The sequence below is a fragment of the Ranitomeya variabilis genome, chromosome 4 (assembly GCF_051348905.1).
Source record: "Ranitomeya variabilis isolate aRanVar5 chromosome 4, aRanVar5.hap1, whole genome shotgun sequence".
NCBI lineage: Eukaryota > Metazoa > Chordata > Amphibia > Anura > Dendrobatidae > Ranitomeya > Ranitomeya variabilis.
The window spans coordinates 748695124-748720185 of record NC_135235.1 but is presented as its reverse complement, the minus strand read 5'-3'; the positions used below and the strand labels follow the sequence as shown (position 1 = coordinate 748720185).

Here is a 25062-nt window from a genome sequence, read left to right as displayed (position 1 = left end):
CCATAACCCTAACCATAAACTAACCTTAACCATAACCCTTACCCTATCCTAACCCTAGCCCTAAACTATTCTTAGCCATAACCCTAGCCCTAACCTAACCCTAGCCCTTCACTAACCTTAGCCGTATCCCTAACCCTAGCCCTAAACTATCCTTAGCCATACCCCAAGCCCTAATCTAATCCTAGCCCTAAACTAACCTTAACCCTAATCTAACCCTAGCCCTAGTTCAAATTACTCTTCAGGCCTACAGTTATAACGGACATGTATCGATAGCATCTAATAGATTATTTGTCAACTGACCCATAAAATACAGACCCTAAGGAAGGACATAATAGGCTTCAAGATGAAATTCAAAAGGGATTGTTCCACCATGGGCCTTAAGAGCCCATCATGGTATTAAGCAGGACCCCAACTATTTCTCACCTCTGGTTCCAGCTCTGCACTTCCTCTGGTGCCCGTGGCTCCTTCTGAGTCTGTATCATCTTAAGATAAGCTCTTGTTGCTGTGTATTACTACTTGGTTATAGTGTTTGGTATTTATGCTAACCTTGGCTTTGCTCCTGAATATGCTGCCTTGTTCTTTGGATTGTCTGTCTGGTACATGTTATCTTTCTCTTAGGTCACAAATCTAATGTTTGGTATCACTGTAATGATACTAGAAAATCATGTTTCCAGATCACTTTTAACATACAATAAACTCCTTCAAAGCAAAACCCCCAAAAGTCTTCAGTGTAATATTGTTCAATCATTTCATCCCATTTTCATTATTTAGGACATTATATGGTGTAATTCAAAACTACAATAAAACAGTCCTCGAAAGACATGTCAATATTGTAGTAGAAACATTATGACTCTTGGAAGAACTGGAGGAAACATGAAAACTCTAAAATGGAATAATCTCCTGACCAGTGGAACGCTTGAACTCCACACTCAAGTCTACCCTGTGCCAAAGTCATATTATGGCTTTTAGAATCCGCATTTCTGATACTTAACACCACCACATGGTCATTTAAAGACTTAGGTTGTCCAGTCTGACCAAGGATGGCTATCATATTTATGGTGTAAGGTCAATAAAAAGGGTTATGGCCAAGAAGAGATTGTCCATGGAATTGAGGAAGTAGAGGAGACAACCTTACTGCAATCGAGTCACAAGAGAGACCTTCATCTTCTACCCAGGTGCAGTCATCGAGATCTCTGGAAAAAAAATGAAGAAGTGAAGAAGTGAAGATCTGGGTTGTGTCACCCGTCATCCACACGCGTTTCCAAAGGCTTAAAAAAATTGAGCAGAGAGAAACCTGAGTAACAAAAGGATTGTGTTTATTCATTCCTCCTCTCACTGTAAGGATGTTGTAAACTGACTTTTTAACCAAGTATTAGGCAAGATTTGGGAGCGAGCCATCCTATAATAAACACTGACATGCTTGTATTCAAATATTTACTTAATACCGTGGAGTAACTTATAATGAGCGGAGCGGGGCTGCCGTATGGACCCGAGTGCTGAAGGATCAGGTCCCACAAGACAGAAATAATGAAAATCCAAAGTAAGAGAAGAACCTACCACCACCAGGACAACCTCCAGTCCTCATGCCATCTGAAATGATTATGGGGATTCCAACAACCTTTTTAAATCCTTCCATAGATATATCTAGAAGAATACCTGGTTTCTAGTACTGTCCTATCGTTATCAAAGGAGACCCCACCTTCGGTAATAGCCATTAGGCTCTATGGTTGGGTTGGCTTCACTGATCCTCCATGTTCCGACTAAGATTGATGGCCGTACATTCCCAATTGTACACGTATAAAACACATGTAAGAGCAGTAAGTACAGTTCGGAAATGATACGGAATGCCCAGATAAATTGTCATGAAAAAATATATATAAATGGCACATTAGACGTCAACTATGTTTGTATGCCCCAAGTCAGAACTTGTAAGTTTGTAGTTAAAACTCTTGGATTTTCTACAATAATAGTAGAGGTGCTACTGTATGCCCTTTGCTTATCTCCTCCTCATCCCCAACCTGACCACCACCAATCTCATCCTGGTTGCTGTAACTCGCCTGGCTGCTTCGACTCGCCACTGGTTCTCATCATTGCCTTTTTGAGAGCAAGTGGTATCAAGTATCTCTGTGGACCTCCAATTCTTAGCTACCCTTGGTTTTGTGAGGGATCTTGCGATATTACACCCTTGAACAATAAGGTCCACTAGGTTACAGTTCTGTGCATAGGTGTTTGTTCTGAAATTCTGGGCATTGACCATGTGTACCTGTAGCCTGACCAAGACCTATCTAACTATATTCTTCTTTCGCTGCCCTGTTACTATGATTTGGTGTCATAAGTCCTTCCAAAAGCTATTCACAGAGACAAGTCTAAAATAACAACCTAAGGATTCCTTGTGGCTTTTTGGAGTAGAAACCTCACATTTCCTTAGAGTCTGTACCCTGGTATAACCAATGTCAAATTCGTTAGCAATCCAGTAGGTCCAGATCATCCAAGGTAGCCCTCATGGTAGGAAGATCCTTGAATTCAGGGTATCCGTAACATACAATTGCCCAAAGTGGACCATTGACTAGATGACTAGATAATTTTAGAAATAATTTATCTTTGTCCACGTTGTATGTGGAAGACACTCTGCTGTTCACTGTCTCTTTCCTCTTGTGATATAACTGGGTCATCCTGTCTAAAGAATCCACTTTCATCAGATGTCTGGATATAAAACTTCTAGGGCCTGAATTTTTCACTTTTCTCTTACAATCTGTAGTCAAGTATGTAAAGTATTTCATAATTACTACTTATCTTTCTTATTAACCCTTAATTACTGGCTATAAGGTTGAAATCCTTAAGATAGGATCAAAATGAAGACTGTAGACGTTTTCCTCTTCAAATGTAGTCACGTAAATTTTAGTATTAGTTGACACACCATTAGAGCCCATAGTAGTGGCTTTTTGAAGTTTCTCTTCCAATCTGTTGTCAAATATCAATTTATTGCTAATAATCCTCTTCACTCTTTACATCTGTCTGTTTGGTTGAGATCCAAACATATGCCCTGGATGTCAAATTTTGAACATAAGCAGTTAAATGGCATCTATAGGCTTCACTAATAAGTCTGTGCCCAAATAAAGGTCCAAAAATTGATATTTTTTCTCTGGAACTTATTATAATGAAAAGAATTAAATAAGTGCTTACAGGTACCAGACCAAATCAAAAAGATATCATCTATGTATCTGCTCCGCATCAATACATCTTTGAAGTGATAGGTTATAAAGATGTCTTCCTCTTTAAGTGTATTCATGTACAGTGGGGGAAATAAGTATTTGATCCCTTGCTGTTTTTAATTCAGGTAATGAGTTGATTAGGCGCGTTTAACTGCTCTGTAGGAGCCAGAACTCTTTAATGGTTGGTAGGGGATCAAATACTTATTTCTCACTGCAAAATGCAAATAAATTTATATAATTTATACAATGTGATTTTCTGGATTTTATTTTTGATTTTCTATCTCTCAATGTTAAAATTAACCCACCCTTAAAATTATAGACTATTCATGTCTTTGTCCGTGGGCAAACTTACAAAATCAGCAAGGGATCAAATACTTATTTCCCCCACTGCACATGTTAGCATTAATTGGTGTAGCATTAGAGCCCATGGCAGTGCCTTTTGATATCTTTCTTTTAATCTGTTGTCACATTTCACATAATTTTTAACAATTATTAACACTTGCTCATTCAGTTTAGAGCTAACACAAATCATTATTGTCAGCTTTTGAACATAAGCAGACAATTGGTATCTATAGGCTTGAAAAATAAGTCTTTGCCCAAGTAAAGGTCAGAAAGTTGAAACATTGCTTTAAAACTTAGAAGGACGAAGTTGCTCATAATAAGGAAAGAATGAAGCTAGTGCTTATAAGTACTGATCCAAATAAAAAAAAATAATCTATGTACCTTCTCCACTTCAAGATATTGTTATTAAGGTAAATAAATGTGGATACAAATTTGTCTTCTTTTTTAAGTGTAGGTATGTACATGTTGGCATCAGTTGGTGCAATTTTAGAGCCCATAGCGGTGCCCTTTGATGGAACATAAAAATTACCTTGACATGAAAAATAATGGCAGGTCAAAACCATATCCAGTAATGTTAAAATAATTCATGATGTTCTGACAAATAATTCATTGAATTCAAAGCTTCACCAACTGCAGATATCCCTTTCTCATGACTGATGGAAGTGCACAGACCTACAGCATCAAAAGATGAACAAAAGTGTCACAGCCATTAATATGTCCTTCAGTAATTTCAACAAAACAACTGCAGTTTGACATATCCAAGATGACAAACTCTTTGAAATTTTAACTAGTAAAATAGCAATAAGACTCAAGATTGAATCTCATTCTAAATTGATTTGTCCTTCAGGAGGGCAATTTTATGTATTTTCAGAAGCATCTATATAACTGTTGTGGCTATATAAAATACATGTTTTTTCCTCAATGTTCTGGGACTGGTAATTATATCATGAAATAATAGGTTCTAATGGATCCAACCCATAATCATCACCATTGAGAGGAACCTTCATTTTTAGTGCCCTTGGCCTTTTTTCTCCATCACTCCATCCTCATTGGTCATGAAAAGCTCTAGTCTTTTATTTACCAGACAACGTAGCAGTCAATCGCCAATTTCTTGAAGACCTCTCCATCTACCCAAGGAACCGCCTATGGTAAGTCATGCTCATTCCAAGGTCTAACTAATGAGTAAGAAGATTAAGGAACTATGTAAGTGTCTCCCAGTACAATCTAAAGAGTGGCTATACTCCTAAATAACAGGCAAGTGACTACAAAACATACTTACCACTAACCGAGGCAAACCAAGGGCAAACCACTTGACCACTCCTGAGAGTTGTCAAATGTATCTGATGCCACCAAAACCTCTCAGAATACACTGTTTCCATAAACTTTCTTGTGTGCAATGCTTTATCTTCAGATGTAGCACAGACATATTTGGGGACTTGGTAATGGAGTCTAGATTGAGCATTGAAAAGGCATGGCCTGAAAAATACTGGCATGGCCACTGAAGAAATCACAATCTGTGACCTCTTGGATGACTATCCATGGATCTTGGAAAAAAATCTATAGTCACTTGCAAGTTGTCATCAGGTCAGAAATCCTTTTCATGGCCGAGGGTTCGTTGAGATGATTCACAATGTCTTCGCTGCACCACATGAGTATACATGTATACAGCCCGGCAGACATCTGCACATTATAACCTTCTATCTTTATATCATCAGCTCGGTAGATTTCAAGGAAGACTGTAAACAAGTGTCCAAAGTACAAGGTAAATCTGCAAAAATATTTTCTATAAAATCAAACACTTGACGTTGGTGCCCGTAAAACGTAGCGCAGCTCCTGTGACGTCTCTGGATCTGTTTTACGAGCAGAAGATTAGCATCAGCCATGAGTAAACGAGGTCAGGGACATGGATCTGGCCCAATCATGCACAACCCCAAAGATCTTCTGACAAGTGACCCAACAAAGGCACCAGGAATGTTCACATTACATGTTTACCTTCATGGACAGAAGCATGTTCCCCCCATGGACAACTCCGTTCTTTCCATTAATAACAAGTCCATTAAAAAAACATACAGCCAATGTCAACAGTGTCTATAAATAAGTGATAAAAGCCTTTAAGGTGGTTCCATAAAATGTGTTCTATAGCAGTTTAAAGAGGATTTCCGAAAATTGCATTTTATCCCTTGTCTATAGGATCGTGCTGTACTCGGCTTTCTCCTGCAGTCCTGTAGACAATGGAGCGGAGGCCAAACATGTACAGCTCCACACCATTCAAGACACTTTTCTCCATTCTCTTTGTTTGATCCATGCATCTGCATTTTTGATCCCTGACCCCCCTCCCCTTTGATCAACACATTGTCCCTTGTGACAATCCAATGGAGTGGAAACTCCTGTTCGAATCTGCTTCCCCTGTCATATGAGCTAGATAGGACTCCTTGTTATTAATGACATTGCAAAAACCTCCACTGTGAAGAACCTCATTATTGTGCCACACTCCAACATTTCAGGAACAATTTGCTTCTCTTACAGCCAAATATTTCATATTGACTCCTCAGTCCGGAGCACCTGCTGCCAGTTTTCCGCACCCCAGTTTCTAGGTTTTTGCTCATAGTTGAGTCACTTGGCCTTTTTTCCATGTCTGAGGTATAACATTTTGTCTCAATTCTTCCATGACTTCTGGCCAGACGTCTTCGAACAGCACTTGGATGTATCTGAGTACCACTGGTTGCTGCAATTCTGAGCTAATGGCACTGCTGGACATCTTCCAAATTCGGAAGGAAAGTATCATGATGTGTTTCAACTCCTGCACTAAGTTTCTTTGGCAGTTCACTGTGTCTATGTTTCTCAATGTTGCTCATTTCTTGGTGCTTCTTCAAAAGAGTTTGAACATTATATCTTGAAACCCCAGTTTGCTCTGAAATCATTGCCTGGGAGAGACCTTACTGATGCAGTATAATTACCTTATGTATTGTTGCTGTGCTCAGTCTTGCCATTTTATATGACCTGTGACATGAAATAAGAATGAGGAGTCCTAGAGGTCAAGACCCAGCCTCATAGAGCAGTGATTTCTCATCACCAGTCTGTCTGGGATCACATGAAGAGACAGAAGGATCTGCCCAAACCTCATACACAGAAGATCTGGGATCAGTTCTCCAAGATGTTTAGCATAACCTCCTGCAGAGTTCCTTCAAAAATTGTCTTCAAGAACAAATGACCTAGCAGTGATGAAGGCAAAAGGTGGTCACCAAATATTGATGGGGTTTAAATTTCTCTTTCACTCATTATTTTGTTAGTTGATAAAAATAAACCCTTTACATTTCTCTTTTTGAAAGCTTCTTACTGTTCAACTTCTGGACTGGCCTCCTCTTGGGGTGGGCAGATTTCACCCTCGTCATATAAGCACACTTCTCGCTTTGTGTTAGAACACTATCTACATCTATAGAATAGTCTTCACACAGGTCATGTCACTCTATACAGAACTATCCATGCTGTGTAATTCAACACTACTCCCCGAGAAAGGGTCGGAGATAAACAGAATAGAATGTTCCTAAGATATTGCAAATGGTTGATTTACTGTTTCTGAGCACAACGGACCCTGGTGACACTCTGTCTCCAGACCCATGACTTGTGTGGCATCACAACCAGAAATGAGTGTCATGATGAGTCTTTTTTCGGAGGCTCCTGTTGATTTAATCTATCTGGCATGACTGTACATTTCTTCACTGTCAACTGATTCCCGATTGACCCCACAAAGATATCTTTCCTTTTTCCTATACTGGAAAGCACGGTCATCTTCTCCAAATGAGACAGACCCATATTCGCTCCAATGATGTCACCCTCTTTATTTTTTGATTTATACCTTGCAAATTAACCTTCCCAAAAGTCATTGTCCTTTTTTCCCTACCTTGGCCCCTTCATAATTACATCTTTTTCAGATGACAGGAGGGCTCCAGGTACAGAGGGGCAAGACAAAGGCATGGTCAGCTTACAGTCCGGGATCAAATGCTTGGAGGGTTTATCAAGATAAGAGAGTAATATAAATGGATAGGCAGAGGCCAAGTCCGAGGGCAGGTACCTGAAATCAGAGGGCATCAAAGGCAGAAGGGATAATCCATACAAATGGTCATGACAAATCCTAGGTCTGGCAACAACATCAGGGAATCAGACAATAACAGACACATAGCTAAGCACACCAAATTAATCTAAGCTACAGCTGACACTGGACTGCTCACAGCTAGCCAGCTAAATAGCTAGGCTAGGCCAAAATGAGCTGCAGGGCTGTCAATCAAAATGCTGGCAGCCCAGCATGCCGTAGCATCAAATTGGATGACTGGACTGTCACTCACAACACTGACAGTCCAGCATACTCCAGATCCCATAGGGAGGCTGAGCTGTCACTCATAGCATCCCTAGGCCACAAAAAAGATGAAACCATGACAGCTTTCCTGTGCTAACATGTTTCTGCATGATATCCTAAGAAAAGCATCCACCACAAATCAATGACTTCTCCTAAAATCCATAGCTTTGTGAGGGTATTGATTGTGAGAGTTGGTTCTTTATACTCCATTCTATGGTTAGTCTTGGCCAAGCCAGATAGATCGTGTGAGCAACAAGAAGGTCCTAACTAAATGTTTGAGTCTTCCTTGAGTTGTTCCCACCTTACGATAAATAATAAGCAGGTAGCAGTGAGAACAATCAGTTACTCAACTGAGCAGAAATTTGAAGATAACAGAAGTGGAAATTACAGCACTCATCTGCTTTTCATTTTCCACTTTATTATACGTACAAGAATTGGATTGGCCTTGTCACTGCCTGAATTTCCTATTGGGTATAAACCGTTTATTTGATTCAGACCCATTATTCTGAGAATTATATAAGTCATAAATGATTTATAAAGATATATTGTATGTATAGCATTACCTATAAATGCAGTTATACTGCCACTTATTTCCTCCAAAATATATAAAAGAGATAGATGTAACAATATAAGTAACTGCTATGGGGTCAAGCTCAACCCCTGCCAAGTGACTGCTGTGGGGTCGAGTCCAACCCCAGCTGAGTAACTGCAATGAAGTCCAGGAACAATCAACCTCATCAACAAGGATTGATGCCCTTGTCTATTTTTTAAGGGTTCTTGGTGGAACATGTCAGATTACTTGAGTGTAAGAACTCATGAATTCTTAAGAAAATGTTCCCGTTAAAGTGTTTTTCTCAAAAAGATAAACCCTTTCATGAGACTAATTAGAGTATATGGTATTGTTAAGCAAATCTGCTGAAATTAGAATTCAATTAGGTGGTTAACCCAAGTTTGGTTAGGAAAAACGATGTACATCAAATTTATTCAATGCAAATCAAAAGTGCCTAATTATGCTCTGGGGTCTCTGTAGACATCAAACCATAATGATTGTAGAGTGAAAAATATGAAAAAATTAATAAGCTGCTGATCTTTTTTATGCCAATGGTCCATTTCAGTTTTTGGCACCCTTTGTGCCCACTTGCCCAAGTCAGTTTAGGCCTCACATGATATCATGCCTAGAGGGTGCCAGAGGCACAGAAATTCTCATGAGATCTGTGCCATGAAGAAAACTGGTGGCCTGTGAATGAAGACCAAGTGGAGAGCAGGTAGGAAAGCTTGACAGCTCGGGAATGGTGATTTTTTTTAAAAAAAAAACACTTTGCGGCTGCTTTTGAATGCAGCAAAAAAGGTGACTGGCTGGTTTCTATTTTGCAGGATTTTCAAGAATTGAATGTAAAAAAAATTTCAGATTTCAGAAAGATTCTGGTGGATTCTAAATCACTTAGAATCAATTCGCTTATATGTTGTATATGGACAATCATTCCTAAACTGAGATGGTCTTCCATGGCTCTGGTGGACTTGGACTCAACCTCTCAAAATTTTACATGGTTGGCCATTAGCACAATTGTAGGGAAAATGTATGGCTTGTTGAGGTTTTGAAGATGGACCCATAGAGATAAAGTGCTCAATGGGTTTATTTCAATTTTAAAAGAGGTTGAATAATCTTAACAGAGACTGTACCCCCCAGCAAAGCCATTTTCTATATTCCTTAGAGTTCCTGTATTCCTTTGAGGTGGTTTCTGCTATGCAGTCTGTCACGGGGTCCTTCTCCGATACCACACGATACCACACAATCAACAGAGCGAGGGAAGTGTGAACAATCCCAAGACCTTTATTATAGGCAACTAAAACGTCCATTAACAATCCACCACACTGAGGATGCAATAGTCCAGAACACAAATGCAGTTCAGTAACAGGATAAAATGTCCAAGGATATGAGAGTCCAATAATCATGCAGACAGAGGATAAAAATGGTCCATATGCTTCCCTTTCTCTCTGACGTGCTGTCTTCACACCATCCTCACCACACGGGATCTGACTTCCAGCTCCTGTCCTCCGCAGCCCCCTCCTTATGTCCAGGGATAGTCAGACAGGTTGGGGCGGTTTTCAGGCCTCCCAGATCTGACAAAGGTTCCTCGGGGATTAAGGCACTACAGGGGGTTCATCAAGAGGCATAGATACAGTCAGGCTGCAGACAGTAAGTGAGCTAATTCAATTATCAGCCTTTTGGAAGGTAATTGAGACTCTAGACAATATGGGGAATACACGGAATGATACAGGGCAACAAGAGAACACTATGAAAATTAGTAAAATATAAATATACACAAAATGATACCCACATAACATAACACACCATCACACAGTCTAAGAGAATTTGCATGAGCATCCTCTCCTAAACCAAAAACCTTTGACTAAAATGAAGGCGGGTGGCCAGAAAGAAATTCTATTATTCTGCACGAAATGGATGTCTGTTGGTAGAGGTCAACACACTCTTGATCCTCAAATCCTCCTAGTGATATACCATGAATTAGGGGGTTGAAATTTTGATTTTTGCTATGTTCAATCAAATTTGACTTGTTCCAGTCATAAACTCATTTATGTTCATAAGATTAGAAAATGTCAGAACCATTATTCGGACCAACCTGGGCAGTCATCAAATTTAACACAAAGTAGAAGGTTCCTCAATTGCATTAGCTGTAGAAAAATATCATACTAATAGACAAAGAGATCTGTGGAAGAGATCAATCATAATAATTTATCTCAAGCCTAAGGTGAAGGCCAATTCTCAGATGGAAAAAGGATCTAGTTTTCCAGCCTCTTGGGATCATGTGGATCCTCATGGCTCAGAATTAAGAGGTTTCAGATTTACGGGGCCCTGGTGTCCAGTAATTATTATGACTGTCACCTGGTGGTTGGGGTGTCTTATATCAATTTGGCAATGGAGACTAAGGATCCAACATTTCTAGTCACATCTATTCGATGGTGCCACGGGCACAAATATAACTATTTCATAGTCATATATTAGGAAGGCTTATTACTTTTACAGCCATCTGGAGAAGTGGAATGGGGCTTTCTTAGTTCTTGGCTACCCTACATTGTTTTTTTTTTCTATATGCCGAGCCGTATACATCACATAATATAGACAGGCAATAAACCTGACTCAATGGTTTTCTGGCAACGAGGCCCCGTCCTATCTTTATGAGTCATATAGTTTAGTCTAGCGTTGCGTCTTTGTTGAATAACACCATCGTCGACGGTCGCGACACACGCAAGATCTCAGGCTTGGCGTTTACAACGTCAGTGAATTTGAAGAATTGGAGGGAGCCCTGGAAACCCAATACATGGAGGGAGATACTCAACATCAAACACTGCGTACAAGCGTCCCTTCATGCCAGAACTGTTGTCACCCACGTCAGTATATTTAGTGTAGATGAAAGCTTGCCAACAACTACAAGCTCAAGGGCTTATCCAAATATTTCCTTCACGCAGGCTGGATTGGCCATATGTTGCTGGGCTCCTGGTCACAATGGGAACGGCTTCGCGAGTAGTTAACCTGAAAAATGCTGGTCAGCATTAGGATGAAGAAGTAATGGTCAACTTGTGATGATAGGACCCATTGTCTCCAGCTTCCCATCCTCAATTGTTCTACTTTACTCCGTTTTCTCAGGACAGGAGATGATAACCAGTGTCCAGGGTAATTGTCTTGAGACACATACACACAGCCTTAGGTCATTTATCTTGCTCTGGGCCCAGAAGAGTAGCAGAGTTGATGCAGAATTACCTGTCTCATCCAAGCCCTGGAGCTTTTTGGGGACAAAATCACATCTGTTACTTAGGAACATGGATCATGAAGGGAAGCCTAATTTTAGGTTTTGCACTGGGACTCTGGAGCTTTTACCTGGTCCCCCTTGGTTTTCATATTGATGCCTTAATGTCTCCTTAATAGGGAAGTCCACCCAAAACCATCATATACAAAAATAGTTTTGCGGTTGACCTCACGAGCCCCTCCATTCTCATGCAATAGTTGTACAAAGTCTAGGTAGCTTTTTTCTTATCCAAGAAACATTTTTGAAGCACTGTTGATACACATCCTCACCAACTAGTGGGTGAAGTTTAGTTTCTCGAGCCCTATACCTAAATACTTTGGCCATGGCAGATGGGATCATTGATAACCGCCCCATCCCCCAGAATCCCGGAAACCTACTCCATCAGTCGCTTCCTTGCTACACCACTGACCAACGGAATCAATCTTCTGAACCCTACGTGATGTCCATAGTGGTCAATAAAATATTTTGTCTATGTACATTTTTCGTAAATAGTAGACCAATGTGGTCTTGAGTCCTAGACAACTCCTAAAATACCCATTTAGGATCTTAAAAACAAAATGCTTGGCTCTTGAGTCCCTTGCCTCGTCTGGATCAGACACTTGAGCGAATCCTCCCGGACGAGTCTGCTTTCACTTAGGATGCAAAAAGTTCAGTCACTCGTCTGTAAAAACACCCCCCACATCCCGTGTTCATCTCTCCGATCGCAGTGTGACTGGAGCCAGAGAAATTAACACCATCTATACATGAAAACCCCGCGGGACTCATACTGAGCAATTTGTGTGTTGTACAAAGCAAACAGATGTTTTGGTTTTTCATATGCAAACTTTCGGGGCAGTCACAGAACACAGCGAGAGTGAGAGCGGGGTCGCTTATAGTTTGGAGGCTTTTGGCATGCCAAGTGACTGGTGTCAATCATTGCGCTGATCCGCAGGAAAAGGATATAAAAATGAAGGACAATGAGATATGAGAAGCTGTTTGATGTACCCTTATATATCATTTTTGGGGGGTGTAGCTGAAGAGGGTGCCAAGCAGATATCTAGTGACATATAAGGGACTTGGCTTGGAGGTCCACCTGCCACATAAAGAGGCACCAGTGTTACATTGAGGTCCATGACAGGTTGAGAACCTAAAAGCTAAGACAACGCTACTATGTATCTCAGCTTCCCAACGTACAGCGAACACTTCAAAAACTAAGACGAGTCGATGAGATGGGATAAGCTAAAAAGATATCTCTCGTGGTCATCTTGCTCCAGACCGTCTTGAGATTGATGTTAGGAACATTCACCACTCAACCTTTGCCAACAAAGGACGTTTCGAGGAGTTGTGTTTACTCTTATGCTGGTAGTAAGATCACGGTGGCCCTGGGTTTGATGACAACGAGTCTCTGGCACTGTAAGAAGCTCCTTCCTGACACGTCAATTCTGAAGATATGTGGTCTGGTAATGATGTATTTGTCATTATAATGGGGCTCTGAGCAGCGAACGTATGGCTGAAGATGAAGGAGCAAAGACCTATTTACTATGCAATCTCAGGGCCAGCCGTACAGAGAAGCCATGGGCAGCAGGCAGTGTCAGCTCCCCACCCCTCCTCCATTTGCCTTTTTACACAGACTTTCTTGTCGTTTCAGAACACATAATATCGCCAAATAGTGTCAAAGTAATACTGCCATACACAGCCCTCATAATGTAGCCATATAGTGAAAGATAATACTGCCATACACAGCCCTCATAATGTAGCCATATAGTGAAAGATAATACTGCCATCTACAGCCCTCATAATATAGCCATATAGTGTCACGCTATTACTGGCATACCAGCCCTCATAATATAGCTATATAATGCAAGATAATACTGCCATCCACATATTTCCACCTTATTGTGCTAAGATATTTTATTTTCTTATATAACCCATGTAAATTCTGCTTTATGGTGTGAAGATGATGCTGTCATACACAGGCCACATAATACTAACATATGTAGCCAAGATATTTCTTTTTGATGTAACATAAATATCGCCATATAGTGTCCAGAAGATAATATTTCCATACACCTTATAGGGGGCAGGCGGGGCTTGAGCGCTGGGCGTAGCCAGCAAGGGGGCACTGTCAGGCTGCCTGACACGGCGCTCCGTGGTGTCTCCTCAGCAGTTGTTTTTTTCCACCTCCATAGTGGGAGTTGAAAGTTCTCTGAGCCAGTCAAGCTAACAGCCAGCTCAGAGATAATACAGCGTGCCAGCTGCCAGTGATCAATTGTACTTTTTCAGAAGCGAGTACAATTGAAGCTCTGACCGCCAAGTCAGGGCAAAATCAGTATGAGAAAACAGTATGGGGGGTAGGTGCAGACATAGTATGGGGAGCGAGGGGGGATGTATGTGGACATGGAATGGGAAGGATGAGTGCGGACACAATATGGGGAGTGAAGGGGAGAAAAGTATGCGGACATAGTATGGGGAGTGAGGGAAGGGATGGGTGCAGACATAGTATGGTGAGTGAGGGGTTGGGGTGTACATAGTATGAAGAGCGAGGGAGGTAATGTATACAAACACAATATGAAGAGCGAGGGAGGGGAATGTCTGTGGACACAGTATGAGGAGCAAGGGTAAGAATGCATGTGGACACAGAATGGGAAGCAGGAGAAATGTGAGAGGAGACAGCATGAGGAGGGAGGGGAAATGTGTGAAGAGACTATTGAGGGGAATAGTGTGAGGACACAATATGGGGGAGAAAAGTTTGTGAGGGGGGTAGCATGGGGGAATAGTGTAAGGGCACAGCCAGGACTGGAAACTATGTTAAGGAGGGAGAGTGATGATGAGGGGGCACAGTATAGAGACTGGGCCTTATAGGGAGGACATAGTGTGAGATGACAGTGTGAAGAGGGGGCCCAGTATGAAAAGGAGAGGGCAGTGTGGAGGACATATACTATAAGAGGGACAATGTGGTGATCATATTTTGTGCTGGGAATATAGTGGCGGTGATTATTTATTCAGGGGCTCAGCATACAGCAGATATTTTTATTAGGAGCATTATATTGACACTGCTATTTTTAAGGGTATTGTGTGGGGATGTGCTGCACAAGGCCAGATAAAATGGAAGTCTGCAGAGACGAGCTGTGGCTGTGAGTAGTCGTCAAGGTGTCTGGACATGATGAAGAAAAGAAAGAGAACGACTCCGATCAGAAGCAACATCATATATAAAGCAACTGAATGTAAATTTTTTTTGTGATACTGATTGACTGCAGTCTCATGATGACTGATAGCAACAACTCCCAGTATTTCCTTACCATTGTTAAGGATATAGTGAAAGCTGGAGGTTCATGTGTTACAAATGTATATGGGTTTGACCTGACATTACAATTGATGTACCATGTACTCATGGTGGTTTTGGTGCTGAATTCATGTACTCATGGTAGTTCTGGTGATGTTTTCATGTACTTGGAGGTACTTGGAGGTTGTCCAAGTTTGTGATGAGTCTGCAGTCATTCTATGTGACTGCTGACTTCTGAATTATCACAGTATGAACAACACGCTGTCAGGATTCTATGGTGGCGGTAGTGAGAGTGGGAGGCCACAAAACTGCAAGTATGCGATTTGCATACATGCAGTCATGTGCCGATTAGACATGCGTGGATAATTGAGCTAGTCCAGAGACATCTAGTCGGAATATGGCCAGAAGTATCCAAATTGCATACTTGTGGTGACATGATCATCCACTCTTCCCACTGGCAAAGGAGAATTGTAAAATTGTACAGTGTGCAGTGTGAGAATTCAGAAGTCTGCAGTCACATAGAGTGACTGCAGACTTTCATCTCAAATTTGGACAAGCCCTTTAATTATAAAATGAAGCCCTGTAGCCAATGCTTACAGAGCGTAATATCCTCACTGTCTGGATTCAGCTTTCCTTGATAGTTGCAGCAGTCATCACATGGCCACTTCACTCATGCATTCTTCACATAATACTACCAGACAGCTTCAAGTTTGCTCAGGGGCATTTGCTCAGTTGCCTAGTCTCTAAAATCTTCACTTCCCAATCCTTGGCCCATTTCTCATTCCTGATCCCTTTGCACCTTGTGAATCATTCCAAAGCCATACAGGTTTTGATGCAATCTTCTCTGGCGTCCTTGGACCCACTGTGGCCAGTATTGGTCACCTGGTCATGTCGGGGCAAAGTTAAGACAAACCCAAATGGTGACTGTGATGGTGTGATATGTTATATGGGTATCATTTTGTATGTATTTATATTTTACTGATTTTCATAGTGTTCTCTTGTTGCCCTGTAACATTAAGTATTCCCCATATTGTCTAGAGTTTCAATTACCTTCCAAAAGGCTGATATCTCTCCAAATCCTGGTCCTCCTCACCACATTCCCACAGTCAATTCTACCTCCCATCCACGCTCTATCACAAACTTCCGTAACCTCTCTAACCTTATACCCATTCAACCAGCCCCTGCTTCCCCAGTCCCACTAACAGGAGCTCTGTGGAACGCTCGTTCTGTCTGCAACAAGCTTTCCTACATCCATGATCTTTTTGTTACTACCAAACTTTCATTCCTCGCCATCACCGAAACCTGGCTCACCCCTTCTGACACAGCCTCCCCTGCTGCACTCTCTTACGGTGGCTTCCACCTTTCTCACACACCCCGCCCCAGCAGCAAACATGGCGGAGGGGTTGGTTTTCTCCTGTCAGATAACTGCTCCTTCACCCCAATCCCACTGCCACCCTCTGTTGCCCTCCCTTCCTTTGAGGTGCACTCTATGCGCGTCTACTCCCCCTCCAACCTCCAACTGGCTGTCATTTACCGCCCCCCAGGGCCAGCCACCACCTTCTTTGACCACTTCACCACCTGGCTACTTCATTTCCTTTCCGCGGACATCCCCACTATCATCATGGGCAACTTCAACATCCCCATTGACACTTCCCTCTCAGCTGCCACTAAACTTCTATCTCTCACTTCCTCCTTCGGCCTCACTCAATTGTCTTCTGCAGCCACTCACAAAGATGGTCACACACTGGACCTCATCTTCACCCGCCTCTGCTCCATATCTAACCTCTCTAACTCACCTCCTTCCTCTCTCTGACCACAACCTTCTCACATTCTCTTCCCTCTCCACTCCATGTTTACAATGCCCACCCCACAAACTTTCACACCCTCGGAGAAATCTTAAACATCTTGACCTACATTCATTCTCTGAATCCCTCCTCCCTCTCACAGACATAACTTCCTTACACAATGCGGATGACGCTGCCGCTCTATATAACACCACAATAGCTGTAGCTTTGGAATCTGCTGCCCCACTTACACATACCAAAGCTCGCAAAATCAACAGACAGCCCTGGCACACCAGTCTGACCAAAGAACTGAGGCGAGCTTCCAGGGCTGCTGAGCGCAGATGGAAAAGATCCCACTCCAACGAGCACTTCATCGCATTCAAACAGTCCCTCACTACTTTCAAGACCACACTCGCCACAGCTAAACAAACCTACTTCTCATCTCTCATATCCTCCCTGTCTCACAACCCTAAACAGTTATTCAACACCTTCAATTCTCTCCTCCGTCCCCCAGCACCTCCTCCCTCCCCACTTATCTCAGCTGAAGACTTTGCCTCATTTTTCAAGCAGAAGATTGATAACATCAGAGACAGTTTTGGTCAACAACCCCCAGAGCCCTTCCTCCTTACTTCCCAGCCCTCCACCTCCAAAACCAACTTCTCCACCATTACAGAAGATCAACTCTCCACTCTACTCTCAAGATTGCATCTCACCACCTGTGCACTTGACCTGCTCCCATCCCACTTCATCCCAAACCTCACCACAGTCTTCATCCCAACCCTAACCCATCTCTTCAACCTATCACTAACAACTGGTATTTTCCCCTCAAGCTTTAAACATGCCTCAATCACACCTATCCTCAAAAAGCCCTCTCTTGACCCATCCTCTGTATCTAGCTATCGCCCTATATCACTTCTCCCTTATGCCTCCAAACTACTGGAACAACATGTCTACTTTGAACTGTCCTCCCGTCTCTCTTCTTGCTCCCTCTTTGACTGCTTACAATCTGGCTTCCGGTCACACCATTCCACTGAAACTGCCCTAAGGTCACCAATGAGCAAGCGACACTACTCTGTCCTCCTCCTCCTCGACCTGTCCTCTGCCTTTGACACAGTGGACCATTCCCTATTATTACAGAGCCTCTCATCTCTTGGCATCACAGACTTAGCCCTATCCTGGATCTCATCATACCTAACAGACCGGACATTCAGAGTCTCCCACTCACACCCCACCTCCTCACCTCGCCCCCTATCTGTCGGAGTCCCACAAGGTTCAGTCCTTGGGCCCCTGCTCTTCTCCATTTACAACTCTGGACTGGGACAGCTCATAGAATCTCATGGCTTTCAGTATCACCTCTATGCTGATGACACACAGATCTACATCTCTGGACCAGATATCACCTCCCTACTAACCAGAATCCCTCAATGTCTGTCCGCTATTTCATCCTTCTTCTCCGCTAGATTTCTGAAACTTAACATGGACAAAACAGAATTCATCATCTTTCCCCCATCTCACGTGACCCCCCCAACGAACCTATCCATTACAGTACATGGCTGCCCACTCTCCCCAGTCCCACAAGCTCGCTGCCTCGGGGTAATCCTTGACGCTGATCTCTCCTTCACACCACATATCCAAGCCCTTTCCACTTCCTGTCGAGTTCAACTCAAAAATATTTCACGAATCCGTACATTCCTCAACCAAGAATCTGCAAAAACCCTAGTCCATGCCCTCATCGTCTCCCGCCTCGACTACTGCAACCTCCTGCTCTGTGGCCTCCCCTCTAACACTCTCGCACCCCTCCAATCTATTCTAAACTCTGCTGCCCGACTAATCCACCTGTCCCCCCCTCTATTCCCCAGCTTCTCCCCCTGTCAATCCCTTCACTGGCTCCCCATTACCCAGAGACTCCAGTACAAAACCCTAACCATGACATACAAAGCCATCCACAACCTGTCTCCTCCATACATCTGTGACCTCGTCTCCCGGTACTTACCTACACGCAACCTCCGATCCTCACAAGATCTCCTTCTCTACTCCCCTCTTATCTCCTCTTCCCACAATCATATACAAGATTTCTCTCGCGTATCCCCCCTACTCTGGAACCCTCTACCACAACACATCAGACTCTCGCCTACCATCGAAACCTTCAAAAAGAGCCTGAAGACCCACCTCTTCCGACAAGCCTACAACATGCAGTAACCACCGATCAACCAAACCGCTGCACAACCAGCTTTATCCTCACCTACTGTATCCTCACCCATCCCTTGTAGATTGTGAGCCCTCGTGGGCAGGGTCCTCTCTCCTCCTGTACCAGCTGTGACTTGTATTGTTTAAGATTATTGTACTTGTTTTTATTATGTATACCCCTCCTCACATTTAAAGCACCATGGAATAAATGGCGCTATAACAATAAATAATAATAATAATAATAATACAACATATAACATACAACATATAACAGAACGTACAACATATAACATATAACAGAACATATAACATATAACATACAACATATAAAATATAACAGTACATACAACATACAACATATAACATACAGCATATAACAGAGCATACAACATACAACATATACAACATATAACAGGACATACAACATATAACATATAACAGAACATACAACATATAACAGAACATATAACATAAAATATAACAGAACATACAACATATAACAGAACATACAACATATAACAGAACATATAACATAACAGAACATACAACATATAACATACAACATAAACAGATCATACAACATACTACATATAACATATAACATACAACATATAACAGAACATACTACATACAACATATAACATAACAGAACATGCAACATATAACATACAACATAAACAGATCATACAACATACTACATATAACATATAACATACAACATATAACAGAACATACAACATATAATATACAACATATAACATACAATACATACATACAGTACATACAACATACAGTTAAGTCCATATATATTTGGACAGAGACAACATTTTTCTAATTTTGGTTATAGACATTACCACAATGAATTTTAAACAAAACAATTCAGATGCAGTTGAAGTTCAGACTTTCAGCTTTCATTTGAGGGTATCCACATTAAAATTGGATGAATGGTTTAGGAGTTTCAGCTCCTTAATATGTGCCACCCTGTTTTTAAAGGGACCAAAAGTAATTGGACAGATTAAATAATTGTAAATAAAATGTTCATTTCTAGTACTTGGTTGAAAACCCTTTGTTGGCAATGACTGCCTGAAGTCTTGAACTCATGGACATCACCAGACGCTGTGTTTCCTCCTTTTTCATGCTCTGCCAGGCCTTCACTGCGGTGGTTTTCAGTTGCTGTTTGTTTGTGGCCTTTCTGTCTGAAGTTTAGTCTTTAACAAGTGAAATGCTGCTCAGTTGGGTTGAGATCAGGTGACTGACTTGGCCATTCAAGAATATTTCACTTCTTTGCTTTAATAAACTCCTGGGTTGCTTTGGCTTTATGTTTTGGGTCATTGTCCAAACGACGACCAATCAGTTTGGCTGCATTTGGCTGGATCTGAGCACACAGTATGGCGGCTCTGAAGACCTCAGAATTCATTCCTGTGTCACATCATCCATAAACACTAGTGACCCACTGCCACTGGCAGCCATGCATGCCCAAGCCATCACACTGCCTCCACCATGTTTTACAGATGATGTGGTATGCTTTGGATCATGAGCTGTACCACGCCTTCGCCATACTTTTCTCTTTCCATCATTCTGGTAGAGGTTGATCTTGGTTTCATCTGTCCACAGAATGTTCTTCCAGAACTGTGCTGGCTTTTTTAGACGGTTTTTAGCAAAGTCCAGTCTAGCCTTTTTATTCTTGATGCTTATGAGTGGCTTGCACCGTGCAGTGAACCCTCTGTAGTTACTCTCATGCCGTCTTCTCTTTATGGTAGATTTGGATATTGATACGCCGACCTCCTGGAGAGTGTTGGTCACTTGGTTGGCTGTTGTGAAGGGGTTTCTCTTCACCATGGAGATTATTCTGCGATCATCCACTACTGTTGTCTTCCGTGGGCGCCCAGGTCTTTTTGCATTGATGAGTTCACCAGTGCTTTCTTTCTTTCTCAGGATGTACCAAACTGTAGATTTTTCCACTCCTAATATTGTAGCAATTTCTCGGATGGGTTTTTTCTGTTTTCGCAGCTTAAGGATGGCTTGTTTCACCTGCATGGAGAGCTCCTTTGACCACATGTTTACTTCACAGCAAAACCTTCCAAATGCAAGCACCACACCTCAAATCAACTCCAGGCCTTTATCTGCTTAATTGAGAATGACATAACGAAGGGATTGCCCACACCTGTCCATGAAATAGCCTTGGAGTCAATTGTCCAAATACTTTTGGTCCCTTTAAAAACAGGGTGGCACATATTAAGGAGCTGAAACTCCTAAACCCTTCATCCAATTTTAATGTGGATACCCTCAAATGAAAGCTGAAAGTCTGAACTTCAACTGCATCTGAATTGTTTTGCTTAAAATTCATTGTGGTAATGTCTATAACCAAAATTAGAAAAATGTTGTCTCTGTCCAAATATATATGGACCTAACTGTAGATTACATACTCACCATCACCTTGTCACCTTGATCCCTGAAGCCAGTGTCACCTGTAAAAAATATTAAAATAATAAACAAACACTATACTCCCTGATCTGCAGAAATCCAATTAAAACGAGTGTCCCACGATGATCTCCTGTGGAGAGCAGCAGCATCAGCAGCCGCACTATATTCCTCTGCCACTGTAAAAAATAGTCCCTAGTCTCACTTGTGGCACTGCTGTGTGAGAAAGTTCCCACGCAGAAATGCCATAAAGTGAGACCCTGAACTCAGGTAACCTCAGTGATGCACTGCAGGAGCCATTGTCTCCTGTCCGTGTGTCACTGGAGGTCCTATAGAGCAGTGACATCACCCGATGTCACTGTTCTATAGGGGAGATCGTCATGGGACACTTGTTATTAATTGGACTGCGTCGGACAGGGAGTATCCGGTTTATTATTTTTAATTTTTTTGCAGGCGATCGAATATGGTAAGTATGGTTAAATTAAGAATATTAAAATACTTTTTTCTGGCTGTGTCTTTATTTATTTTTTAACTCTTTCACTACTCTAGGATTAATAATGGACAGGTGTCTTATTGACGCCTCTCCATTTTTAACCGGGCTTAATGTCACCTAACATTAGCAAGGTGACATTAACCCCTTATTACCCCATATCCCACCACTACTCGGGAGTGGGAAGAGAGAGGCTAAGTGCCCGAATTGGCGTATCTTACAGATGCGCCATTTCTGGGGGGGCAATATCCATGGCCTCTCTCTAGGCTATGAATATCAGCCCGCAGCTGAAAATCTATCTATACATGAATATCTATGGATATATGTATAGATATAACTATGGATATATCTATGGATGGATAACTATGGCTATATCTATCTATAGATATATTTATAGATAGATATATCTATAGATGCATAGATATATCTATCCATGTATCTATCTGGCTACTTTCACACATCAGGTTTTTGCCATCAGGCACAATCCGGCGAGTTTTGAAAAAAAACGGATCCGTGTTTTTTTTCCGCCGGATCTGTTTTTTCTCATAGCCTTGTATAAGCGCCGGATTGCGCCTGATGGCCACACGTTTCATCCGTTTTTTTGCGGGATCCTCAGAAAAACTTTTTCCGGCAGACGGAGAAAACGTACAGAAGAACGGTTTTTCTGTCCGGCGAGAAAATGCCCAGCGACGGATCCGGCGAAAAATATATGAAACAGATGTGAAATGATGAATCCAGACTCCGAATCCGGTTTTTCATGCATTTTTCCATTGAAATCATGCACATCTTTCATTCTCTCTCTCTCTCTTATGATGGTGGCCCCATCAGTTTTTCACTATTTGCAACAGATCCGTTTTTTCAAAAATTTGCCGGATCCTGCCTGATGGATAGATGTAGATAGATATATGGATAGTTAGGCTACTTTCACACATCAGTTTGTTTCCGTCAGGCAGGATCAGGCGAATTTTTGAAAAAACGGATCCGTTGCAAATAGTGAAAAACTGATGCAACAGATCCGTGTTTTAGAGAGCGAGAGAGAGCGCGAGACAGAGAACGGAAGATGTGAATGATTTCAATGGAAAAATGCATGAAAAACCGGATTCGGAGGCCGGATTCATCATTTCACATCAGTTTCATACATTTTTCGCCGGATCCGTCACTGTGCGTTTTTTCGCCGGACAGAAAAAACTTTCCTCTGTACGTTTTCTCCGTCTGCCGGAAACAGTTTTTTTTACGGATCCGGCAAAAAAGGATGAAACTTGTGGCCATCAGACACAATTCGGCACTAATACAACTCTATGAGAAAAAAAACGGATCTGGCGAAAAACAAAATGGATCCGTTTTTTAAAAAACTCACCGGATTATGCCTGACAGCAAAAACCTGATGTGTGAATTGGGATTGTTCACACTTCCCTCGCTCTGTTGATTGTGTGGTATCCGAGAAGGACCCCGTGACTGTGACTCCTAGTAATGTATAGATCCTTTCATCTTTTACAAGATGCCACAATCTTCTCTTCCATTGGAAATATTCTAATTTGGTCAATACTGACAATCCAGGACACTCTCCTCCTGATCACAGACCGGCTGCTCATCTCACATTTTCACGAGAGGAACAATATGTTATACATTACGACATTATTTATGGCCTATTTTCCAATACAAAACCTTATTAAATACGACAATTAAGTTTCCATTTTTTTTTTTTTTTAAATCTACCAGAAGGCAGGATTCGAATAATAAACAGGGATGATGATTCCATCCAGAAGGGACATATGGTGTAACTTTAGATGTAATCCACTACCGGCCAACAAATTAGTCCTGATGGCTCATGGCCGGCCCAAATATCAGTTCAATAATAAAGAATGATTGGAAAAAATAGTTTTAGGTCTTTGAAGAACCTAGAAAAAACTTCCGAAGGACAGTTCGTGACCTTTCGTGGTATGAATTCTGGATTTATACCATCCTTCGGGGGCCATGCAAATCACATGCTAACGTCTCCCAACGCCTCCCAAGTACGTCCTGACATTGGCACTGGTGTCAAGACATAATTTTCATTGCAAGTCCCTCAGAGTTCAGTAGTGAACACTGCATGCGTGCCCACAGAACAAGTTAAACGTCTGGCTCCCATTAAATAAAGCCCAAGCATTGTGGTCCCCAGGAAACTGCCTGGGTGCAGGTAAAAGGTCATCGAGAGCCATAAACGGCCTCCCAGGCTGAGATTCTTCACCCCTGCTATAAAGGATACTGTGGACACGAGGGGTCAGTGGGTGATCTAGTCCACTGGACTGAGACTGCATGGAGCAGGGCTCGTCCCACTGAAGGCCCACTCTCCTTTTTTCATGGGCATAATACTACTCAGACAACACAAGGTGAGGGTAAAACAGTGTGGCAACACTTTATTGAAGCAGAAACAGATGATAACATATAGACCAGTCCCAGAAAAATATCCAAGATGGTGCAAATGACAAAGTCTTACCCTTCCGCTGACTCCAGGGCTATCCCCACCAGTGGCACCCCGCTTTTGTTGGAACCCACAGAGATGAGTCTGCAGTGTGATTTCTAGAAGTGTGTTCTAAAAGTGTGGATTACATTAGAATTAAAACCTGAAAGATGTATACAGACTGTGCCCTGCTACCTGCCACCATCGCACTCTAACAAGCATCTCTATTCTTCCAACAGGTATGTTCACCCACCCAGTCCACCCAGCTCTCCTGCTGTCTGTCTGTGAAGTGCACATAGTACATCACCCAGCTTTGCGCATAGACTTTCCTCTGCTCCTAGCATTGTGATGGTATGTTCACCCACCCAGTCCACCCAGCTCTCCTGCTGTCTGTCTGTGAAGTGCACATAATACATCACCCAGCTTTGCGCATAGACTTTCCCCTGCTCCTAGCATTGTGATGGTATGTTCATCCAGCTCTCCTACATGAAGTGCACATAATACATCACCCAGCTTTGCGCATAGACTTTCCCCTGCTCCTAGCATTGTGATGGTATGCCTCTCAGCTAACCCCCAACTTACTCTGTGATATTTATGACCTTGTTTACTTAGTCTTGATTGTATGCATCTGGTCGACCCTTAATTCTCTGACCAAGATGAGCAGAGACCACTCCTCTCTGCTCCACACCTGAACGCACTTAGTTTTCCATATACTGCATAGCAAAAGTCTGCAGGACTTCAGT

General features: G+C 42.1%; 2 long non-coding RNA genes across 2 annotated transcripts in view; one reads left to right on the top strand and one right to left on the bottom strand.

Annotated features, from left to right (window-relative positions):
• Nucleotides 1–25062, top strand: part of LOC143769360 (uncharacterized) — a 437338-nt gene that overhangs the window by 407253 nt on the left and 5023 nt on the right. The window lies entirely within an intron of this gene.
• Nucleotides 725–4936, bottom strand: LOC143769358 (uncharacterized). The gene is made up of 3 exons (XR_013214370.1): nucleotides 4834–4936; nucleotides 4084–4226; nucleotides 725–1193 (listed from the first exon to the last, which is right to left on the bottom strand). It is a non-coding gene; the product is annotated as an uncharacterized LOC143769358 (long non-coding RNA).